This window comes from Salvia splendens, chromosome 1 (genome assembly GCF_004379255.2).
Source record: "Salvia splendens isolate huo1 chromosome 1, SspV2, whole genome shotgun sequence".
NCBI classification, from domain to species: domain Eukaryota; kingdom Viridiplantae; phylum Streptophyta; class Magnoliopsida; order Lamiales; family Lamiaceae; genus Salvia; species Salvia splendens.
Window position 1 is genome coordinate 17,598,312 of NC_056032.1, and position 11,302 is coordinate 17,609,613.

Here is an 11,302-nt window from a genome sequence, read left to right on the forward strand (position 1 = left end):
ATCCAGGAGGGGAGAGCTCGCCAAAGCTTCTGTTCGTGTCGCTATTCGTCGTGTCGTGGTTCCCACCTTGAGGACAAGGTGGTTTTGCATATCTTTTTCATATCTTTTGCCTTGCTCATTAAGTTAGGGTATCCACTATTATAAATAGTGGACATTGTTAGTCATTTTGATCATTCAAGAAATATCAATTATCCTTCTATTTTATTTTTTCTTACTCTCTTTCCTTTCAAACTTGCAAAATGCACAAATCCCTAATTTTGACGCCGGATTGATTGACGGGCAAAAGCTCCCGCGACGTTCGACGCAAAATCTACGAGTTAAGGAACTTCATCCTTAACATCCTCAAAGTCATTTAAATAACGGGAATTTGGAACTGAAGAACTTTGGCCTCCTAAATCAGAAGCAGTTTTCCAAAAGCCGAATATTTTTTATTAACAATGTCAAATGGAATTCAAGATAAGGAATAAGATCACTGACTAAATGGATAGCAAACTAGCATGGTTCTGGTTCTAAATAAATGCTCAGTTACTAACAATATGCTTCCCAAACACATGATCAAAATTGTTGTCATAAGATGATGATGGTTTGATAGCCATATCTCGCACGTTTTCTGAAACAATCTGGAAAAGAACAAACGTATATGAAGTGAGTGCAAACAAATATTTTATTACACATGTAAGACACAAGAAAATACACACCCCCAGATTGAGGAGCTCTGATGTAATTTCCGGTAAAGCATCAACAAGTGCTTCTTTAGGAGCACAAGCAAGACAAAGTAAGTGGGCCTACGGGAAGAAAAAACATGGTAAATGGAGGTTTTCGAAAAGGATGGATGAGTCAAAGCAACAAAACTTACCAAGAGCAAGTCCCTCTGCATAGTCTGGAAAGATTGAACAACTGATGGCTGCTTTGTTGTCACAGAAGCATAGTCTTTCTGCATATTCCAGGTTGGAGCTCCTCTAAGTCATTTAAATAACGGGAATTTGGAACTGAAGAACTTTGGCCTCCTAAATCAAAAGCAGTTTTCCAAAAGCCGGATATTTTTTACGAACTCTGTCACATGGAATTCAAGATAAGGAATAAGATCACTGACTAAATGGATAGCAAACTAGCATGGTTCTGGTTCTAAATAAATGCTCAGTTACTAACAATATGCTTCCCAAACACACGATCAAAATTTTCTTCATAAGCTGATGATGGTTTGATAGCCATATCACGCACGTTTTCTGAAACAATCTGGAAAAGAACAAACGTATATGAAGTGAGTGCAAACAAATAATTTATTACAGATTTAAGACACAAGAAAATACACACTCCCAGATTGAGGAGCTCTGATGTAATTTTCGGTAAAGCATCAGCAAGTGCTCCTTTAGGAGCACAAGCAAGACGAAGTAAGTGGGCCTACGGGAAGAAAAAACGTGGTAAATGGAGGTTTTCGAAAAGGATGGACGAGTCAAAGCAACAAAACATACCAAGAGCAAGTCCCTCTGCATAGTCTGGAAAGATTGAAGTTGTTTGGGGAACTCAGACTCAGACAACTCTGAATCACTATTTGAACTATCATTGTTAGATTCTGATAGATTTCCTACTACAAACATATCCTATAAAAGAAACTTTTATTTTTTGAGAAAAGACAAGGGAGTGAGAAAAATATAAAGGAGTTGATTGTAGATTATTAGCAAACTTATGCTAAAAAAGACAGTCAAATGAAGAACTTAAAAAGATAGTTGTGATTAAGAGTAAAAGGATGAAAGGAGAAAAAAGAACTAAACCTTTACTGGTTATGGTACCATTTCCAACTAATTCATTAGAACTCAAATCAGTACTTTTTGTCTCATCTTCACTCTCTTCCTCAAGAGTACCTAATCTTAATGACTGATTATTTACATACTCAGGGTTATAACTGTCCACCAATGGTAACTTCATAGACTTGTCAGATTGCTTGTCCAAAGTACCATTTCCCGCTTTTGGACTGCCATGAGTACACACTACCTCACTGCTCTCTTCCATTTCTAGGTTCCATTGCCACAACTCTCCAGAACCACTGAAAAGATCTAAATGACTAAAGACAAAAAGTCCTCTAGTAGAACAGGTCATGCCACTTCTACAGTACCCTCCTTTGTCAGGAGCTGGCAACGCTTATCAGTACCATCGCAGACAACCTAAAGAAGAACCAATCAAGATAATGAGGATCCCTTGACTCTAGTCAGATATAGTACTTCTTGATCAATCAAAGCATGATTTACAAAATTTTTAAAAATCTCAAATCATATTCTAGAGCTATTTAATACTCCCTCCGTCCGCCAGTAAGAGTCCCGGTTTACCATTTTAGTCCATCCGCCATTAGGACTCCCTGTTCACTTTGACTATAAATGATAGGTACACGTCACTTTCCACTAACTTATTTCACTCACATTCTATTATAAAATTAATATATAAAAAGGGGCCCTATATTCCTCTATCTATTCTCATCCAATTTCTTCTACATTTCTTAAAACCCGTGTCGCACTCAAATGGGGCATCCTAATGGCACACGGAGGGAGTACTACAAAATTTCAAAAAAATTTGGTCATAATGTTGCAGGTATAATTAAACCTATCAGTAGTTCAAAAGTAATACTTCTTCCGACCCATAGAAATAGGTCATTTAGGGCAGGCATGGGTTTTAATGTGTAATTGGTAAAGTAAGAAAGAAGGAGAAAAAGTAGTTGAAATTGTGTAGTGGATGGTGGGGCCCGTTAATAATAAAGTAAAAGGGAAGGAGGAAAAGGTTGTCATAAATGGATATGAACTATTTGTATGGGACGGACGAAAAAGGAGATACATCTTGGGGCTTTTTTCTTTTTTATTCTAGACTACAATTTACATTCCTCAAGTGTACTGGACTTTTTTTTATTCCGCCTTTGGAAGAGACGCATGAGGGTCATGCGTCTCCTTTTAATGAAACGCATGACGTAGATGCGTCTTTCATAAAGACGCATGACGCTCATGCGTCTCTCAATTTTTAAAATTTTTTTTAACGACGCATGACGCTTATGCGTCTTTATAAAAGACGCATCTCCCTCATGCGTCTTTTGTTTTTTTTTTAATTTCACGGACGACGCATGAGTGTCATGCATCTTAGCGAGAGACGCATGAGGCTCATGCGTCTCTAATTTGCTTAAAACCTGTAGCGAGAGAGCAAAAAAGGCAGATGCACGCGAGAGACAAAAGAGCAGAAACACATAGCAGGCTCAAACTCAGCGATTTTGGCGATTTCTTGGCGATTTCCCGTCATATTCCGATAAGTTTCCTTCAATCTTTCAACATTTCTCCCTTATTTGTTGTTTATTTGCATATTATTAGGGTTTCTAATAAATTTAATTTAAACTTACTAAATTAGGGTTTATAGAAAAAAATTGTCTCTAATTGTTGTTGGTTTGTATATATATTTTTGTAGAAATCATGCCAGTATTTGTGAGTTTATATTGGGGTGGTAGAATAGTTCAACTTCCTCAAGTGGGTATTAGTTATGATCCACCTCGTGCGAGAGCCTCCATCGTATTGAATTCGTGTGTTTCATTCTCTGAATTAGTTGCAATGATATATGCTAAGATAAGGATAGATTCAAATCACTCGATATATCATGGAGGCATTGTTCTTGGGTACCGCGAGTTATATATGCACTGGGGTTGACAGTAATGAGGCTCTAAATTCTACTCATCATATTGAATTATTTGTTGAGTATTCGTCTGTTGGAAATGCATTAATCCCACCAGTTGTTGATTATGGTGTTGGATCATCTACGAGGGTTGAACCTAAGAGTTTTGATTGTGGTATGAATGAGCAAACAGATGTTGCAGATGCTATTGATGTTGGATTGAATACTCAAGAGAATGTTCAAGAACATGTTGATGTTCATGTTGTACGAGAAGACCTTGATCCACCATTGTCGTCATCATCATCTGATGATATTTTAAGTGATGATTCAGGTGATGTTTCTAGTGATGAGGAGATAGTGTGTAAACCCGTCGTCCAAGGTGAACAACCACTTCCAGAATACGTTCACAGTGGGTTGAAATATTTTCGCAGACTACCGAGTGGTCCTTCTTGTTAGGTTTAGTATACTGAAAAGCATGTTTCGAGCGAGTTCGCACGAATAGAATCTTGCTTGTGTACGGAAAAACTCTACAATCCACTTTTGACCCGATTCAGTATTATTCGAGCATTTCACACGAATAGAGTCAGTATATTATTACATTGTGCTTGCTTGTGCGTTTATAACATGTTTTATAAACATTTAAATGCATAATAAGTAAACAAAGCCTAAGTCTTTTGCTTAGTAGACTGGTTGTGGGCGTCGTCCACTTTAAGGTAACTACAGTCGGTTCTATGCAATGCTTTGCAAAGGAAAAAGAAGAATTTCACAACCTAGATAGGCTTTGGCTACTTATCGTGAAAGGTTGCAATGTCAGTCCGATTATTTCTAAGCCTTATTGAAATAAGATGACGTTGGTGTGGTATAGCACTGAATTGATCTAACAGCAAGACGAGTCTTTATGTTATCTACTGAAAGACGGGGTCGTGATAAATATCTATTTCTTAATCTACATACGTTAGCATTGAGTATACGATATTGAGTACTTACTACTTTGACTTACCAAAGGTGCGGGTTTTTCGTCACCCAACGATCCAGGTATATTGGGTAGTGGTGATCATTATCTAGCGGTGCTAGGAGTGCTATTATGTTGAATCGTGCGCGAGGAGAGTCTCGTTTAATAATGTCCTCAAGAGGAGCTTGAACAAGGTTTTATTATTCGGAAACTGGCCAGTTGGAGTTTTATTACTCTATGAATAATATATAAGTGTTTCTTGCTAAGTCCACTCTTGGAATTAATAAGATGTTAATTAATTAAGTCCATAGCAGACTTTAATTAATTAATGGACATTTATATCTTAAGCACGGGAAATAAATAATAAAAAAAATGGAAACCCGGAATACTTATAATTTTGGATTTGGATGGGGAGTTCAATATTACGTCTGTAGTGGTTGCTCGTAATATTCCAATATAAGTTTGTATTAAATTGTGGGTTCAATTTAATTAGTAAAAAGCTAATTGGGGGAGCCCATATCCAAAGCCTTCCATAGATCCCTGACTGGGCCTAATATGAACTATTATAAATAGGAGAATAAAAGATACAGAAAAGACAATTTTTGATGAAAATTTCGTCCCTCACATATACAGTGTAGGGGACGAAAATTTCTCAGCTCTCCTCCGTGAGTTTTTCAGCTCCTCCTCCGTGAGAAAGTTCTATCTTCTTTATTCGAGTCCTAGTGTTTCGATAAGATCAGCCCACCCTGATGTCGGAATACAGTTCGGGACACCAGTCAGAAGATCCGTGGTCTAGTATTGAAGATCATTGTGGAGAAGACGCGAGCAATCAACGATTCTTTGGAGAATCAAATCGGTAACTCTAAACCAAAGAATTCATGTTTATGATTTATATTCTATGAGCATGAATTATTTGCGTTCTAGCATGCAATTCTGTGTTAACATGTGAATTGATTAATCCCGTAATCTGTCAAATTGGTCCTACGTCTGATTTATTTGTTTGTACAAGTCTTCCGCTGTGCAAGGGGCTCCAAAACCCCAACAATTGGTATCAGAGCCAATTTTTGGCTCTAATTATGTGGATTAATTTCATGTTATGTGAGTTGCTTGAATGCGTGTTTTTCTTCGTTGCGTGGTTGTTATTTTTTGAATATTTTGACATAACGCAAGAACGAAGAATGTTTGATCAAATTGCGAGAATGATTATATGAATCTTTGCGCCTAAAGATTACATCTCATTCTTATATTAGTTTTGACGGATCAAAAAAATTCCCAAATATGTAATGATTACATGTAATATTTTTTTTACCTTTTCTTACGTGAATTGGAGATGGAAATTTTGGGAATTGTGATCAAAGCGATGGGTTGGGCACTTTCAAGAACTGCCATGTTCGGCTTTATCAGAACGGCTGCTCTGGTTAATCGTGGCAGCAGCGACCGCTGCAACGATGGAGTAGCGGCAGCCGCAGAAACGACGCCGCCAACGATTGCAGTCCGAGTGGGAGCCCTTCGGGGCAGTTCCCAGGCTCGAAGGACAGCGTCCCTTCGTGAGCAATGGCGTCGGAGCAGGCTGGGAGTCATCGCGAAAGCACAGCAGGCTGCGCAGGCAGCGACGCAGCAGCAAAGCGGTGGTGAGGTCGACGTCGCAGCTGCGACGACGACTCAGAAGCAGCGCTGGCGAGCGACGTCGACGCAGCGGCGTCGGAGACGTCAGGCTCGTCGAGCTGGCGAGACGAGTGGGAGTACGACGACGTAAGATTAGGGTTTCCCTATGCGTGACGTCGCATCGTCTCATTCCGTGACTTCGCTTTTCAAATTTGATTAGGATTTCCAAATCCATGGATTCAATTTTGGAAATAATTCAAGATAAATATGGAAATAAGATTTGAATATATCTTTTGTGGATTTTATATATTATATAAGATTTGATTTCGTATCAAATCATGGATTAATAAGATTCTTTCCTTATTTAATGGATTTATATGGATTTTATTCCTAGATTAATCCTAGTTATATTTGGAAAATAATAATCTAATATTTATCTATATCCTATGGATTTATATGGATTTATTCCTAGATATATCCTAGTTGGATTTAGATAATGATAATATTATTTTATTCTTATCCTCTGAATTTATATGAATTTATTAATAGATAAATTATAGATGGATTTGGATAGTGATAATATAATATTTTATTCTTATCTTATACATTTATGTGGATTTATTCCTAGATAAATCTCACATAGATTTGAATAATAATAATAATATAATGTTATCTTATTCTATGGATTTGTATGGATTTACTCCTAGATAAATCCTAGATGAATTATGATAAAGATTTATATTAATTTATTTTATCTTATGGATTTGAATAGATTTAATTCTATTAAGACTAATCCTAGATGGATTAAAATAAACATTAATCCAAGTTATCCTTATCTTTTGGATTTACATCCTAGATGGATTAGGATAAAGATGATATATAAGAAAATCCTTATTTAATTGGATTTAGATAAACTTATTTATCTAAGAAATCCTAAGTAATGTTTGATATATTCTAGATGTCTATAGAATTAAGATTTGTATAAATCTTGGTTGATTGGATTTTATTTATCTTATTGATTATGATGGAATCATTTCTATCTAGTAATATCCTAAAACGATTTAAATAATGATAATCCTAGATCAACGTTATCTTGAATTGAAGGATTTGATTTTATCGAAATAAAATCTAGAATGATCCTAAATGGATTTAGATAGTTAACACTATCTTGATAAATCCTAAATGATTAAGGATAATAATTATCTAAGATAAAACATAATTATTTAATTGATTCTCCCTTGACTAGATTAAATAATTGTCGTTAATTATCCAGTGCGTTTAAATGCCATGCATTAAATGGATTTATCTGTTTATTTGGTGTTTATCTTTATAAGTGGATTATCTGTCTTATCTGCTTATGTGATAATTATACAAAAACCATATAAAATATCTAAGCGATAATTACAACAAGTGCGTTGTATATGGTCTCCATCAATTGGTCTGCAATTTATGAAGCTTTTTTCTAATATTATCGTCACCTGCACTGTGGGGACAATAATCCTAATAAATAGCGAGTTCATGAGGGCGGATTTCTTGAAAATAAATAGTATGAACTAGAATGTGGTTTCCAATATTATCGCCACCTGCTCTGTGGGGACAATAATCCTAAGAAACTGCGAGATTCAGGAGTTCACACAGAATTTATGAGATAGTTTGATCTTATTAGCAGCACATGAGCATTGTTATGGGAGTGTGTTGTAGAAATGAGACTCTTTAATGCTAAATTCGGTGGTCTTGCTTAGGCAACATTAGGCGGCCATGCCACACTTGTGGTCTCTAGACTATTCGTCGGTGTTGTGACCAGTAAAATTGTAAGATTTTAATGCGTATTGACTTCCTCTAGAGGGTACAAAATTTTAATTTTACAGTTGCAAGATATATAATTGTTTTGTGGTTATTTGCGATTATGTATTGAGCATAAGTACGTGATAATAAGTTTATTTGCCAAATCTTCATTATGTCATTCATATTTTGTCTGCGATCTAAAAGGAATAAACTCGAATGCCAAAATTATGTAGACTGAAAATGTAAATGGATAAGATTCTCATCGCTAAAACTTGGAGTTTATACTCACTGATTCATGTCCTCCATTTCCTCGACATAATTCCACGAAGATTGTTCGAGAATGCATCTTGCATGTACTTGACAAGTTCTTTGAAGAATAAGGTCAAGCTATTTTTTTTAAGTGATGATTCAGGTGATGTTTCTAGTGATGAGGAGATAGTGTGTAAACCCGTCGTCCAAGGTGAACAACGACTTCCAGAATACGTTCACAGTGGGTTGAAATATTTTCGCAGACTACCGAGTGGTCCTTCCGAGGTACCTGAAGTTGGTAACCTCAATATGATAGCAAATTCATTGGATTTTCACAAATTATCTACCAATAAATGGATCTTGCAACTGTAATAGATAAACTATCTGCTTCTTCTTGTTCGGTGACGAGGCCATATCTGCTTCTGCTTGTTCAAGTGGTGGTGGTTTAGGTTGCGCATTCTGCTCTCCTTCTTCTTCGCTGGTCAGTTGATCAGTGGCAGCTGCTTCTGCCAGTGCTACTCTGTAACGAGTGGTAACGACGCCGGCTTCCTGGACTCTCCAATGCGCGTTAGTTTCTCTGTATAAAAAGGGATGATTCCAGTGTCCACTGCGCCAGTACCTTTTCATCAACAGAAGAAAAAAAACAAATGAGAAAAGAAAGAAACAAAATTATATACACCTATGCGCTACACACAAACATAAAATAACACCATGCTTCCCTGGAAACGGCGCCATTTTGGTGGGTTGCGAAACGAGAGGCGCGAATGGATCAAGTTATATGGAAGATAACCGAACCTGTTGGATCAGTTAGCAAATGTCGTTGCCACTTGATCAATGCAATCTCGCTCTCACTCGATTCCTACCAAAGTAATTTATAACTCCCAATTTTGCACTACTTTAACAGTAAAGCGGCAAGTTAGGGGTCGATCCCACAGAGAAGCTGGTGTATCAAGTGTGTGAGTAGTGAAAGGGGGTTGGCTGCTGCCACGCTTTAACTTTGGGAGTTTTTAACTACTGATTTTAACTTAGACAGAAAAGTAACTAACTACTTGCTCAAGGTAATTTTAACTACTAGGTCAAGTGCATTTCAGACACGAATGAAAATTTAACTACGTAAACAGTAAACACCATGATGAAAACGAAACAGCTTCAATTAAACTAAACTCAGAACAGTACAGCGTTAAATTTAAACTAAGCTATCACTTCGGAAAATACGAAAGCAAGTAAAACCGAGGAGATCCTCGGCGGGAGACTTAAGAATACGCCGACAAAAATCAAGTATTCTGCAGCGCTCCTTCGATCGCCCTTTCTAACTAAGCACTACTTTATTTTAGCTAAGCTATCTAGAGAACTGAACTAAGCTAGAAAACTAAACTAAACTAAGACGGAAAGTAAAGGATCGGATCTCCTTTGTGTGGTGGCGCATCCTCTATTTATAGACTCGGCACGACCTCCAGCTGGATAACGATCATGGCAGGGAATATTCGCTCATTCTGAGAGTGAGCGACTCATTGATTGCTACGTGCTTTCCTTCTAGAACGACGACGCTCTTCTATAACAGATTCGTGACTCAGCTCCGTCCTTGCGTCTCATATATCAGCACGTGTCCCCTTCTAGAACGTTATCCTTGATAACAGAATGTTGCCGCACCATCCAGCTCATAGCCTTGCATGTCCTTCTTTTTGAAGCATGTGGTCCCCTCCTTGTCTGCTTGGTTACCCCCCTTGATCAACTCCCCCTATTTCTGGCCTCTTTTCGCCTATTGTACTCGCTTGATCAGTTTGGCCTTGTTGCTTTGGTTAAACGGCATTCCTGCACATTTAACACTTGCTTTGCGCGATAATCCGATCAAGTAGCGTACATTTTACCCCTAAACCGATGCATGAAATGAGCTTTATCATGAACCCTAAATCGAATTCAACCCTGAATTCGACAATGTCTTTCAAAAAATCTAACCTCATTTTTTATTGATGTCGAAATCGCGACAAAGAAGGACGAGAATGAGGTCGAATTGTCTTGATTATTGTTGAGAAACTTCTCCACCTCAGATGAGAGTGAAATCGCGCAAGGATGTGAAATTCACCCTAATGCCTAATTTTCATTTTGATTCAAGACAAATAAAACGATGTCGTTTTATTTGTATAAAAACGACATCGTTTTATGCAATGTCGGTGATTTGCCAAGCCACGCCTCCGGCGTGCCACGTATGATAGGTTTTTGCCGGAAATCTATCGGGTTTGGTCGGATGGGAAATTTACACAGTCCTGTAAAGTTAATAACTTTTCATGCAACATTTCAAAAGTTCATGATTTTAGAGGCAATTTACCTTAATTTCTACTATAGTTATTTGGTCTTAAATTCTTTATCATTTTTGTGGAATTAATTTGAATGTCACGCATTTAGGTTGAGTCAGTAATGTACTACTCTATCGATCTCACTCCATCGATCTCATTAAAACTGAAACGTTTTCCTTTTTGGGTTATCCCATTAAAAATGAAATATTTCCTAAAATAAAAATATTATCATCTTTACTTTTTCTTCTCTCTTTCTTTATTCACTTTTCATTAATTTACAAAATAATATACATAAAATCTCATGCTGAAAAGTAAATGTTTCGTATGTAATAAGACGGAGGGAGTACTTATTACTTGATTTTCTCTCACTTTTATGATTTTAGTACTTAATTAATTAGGTTAGAACTTTGTGCAGATTTGATGATGGCTTACAATTTACAATTAGAGTCCAATCCTTCGCGCGTGATAATTTCGTGGTGTACTATTCATAAAAGTTGCATTGTGCATCAAAAAATACTACGATAGCGAAGAATTATTATTATGGACATCATTTCTTTACTTTCTGATGGGTTTTTGAAAAAATGATATACTCTCCTACTAGTCTGTTTTTTTTTGATAAAATTGATTTCTTAAATATTAAATATTCGATAAATTTAGATTGCTACTTAATTAATACTAGTAATATTGTAAATATGATAGGAAAATTATAATGAATTTATTCTTTAACAGTGACCACTGAAAATAGCGTCCTTAAAAATTCTAAAAGCATGATACTAAA

General features: G+C 36.7%; 1 pseudogene; it reads right to left on the minus strand.

The window, feature by feature from the left end:
* Window positions 1–2,097, minus strand: part of LOC121810648 — a 45,409-nt pseudogene extending 43,312 nt beyond the window's left edge.
* Between the last annotated feature and the right edge of the window lie 9,205 nt (window positions 2,098–11,302).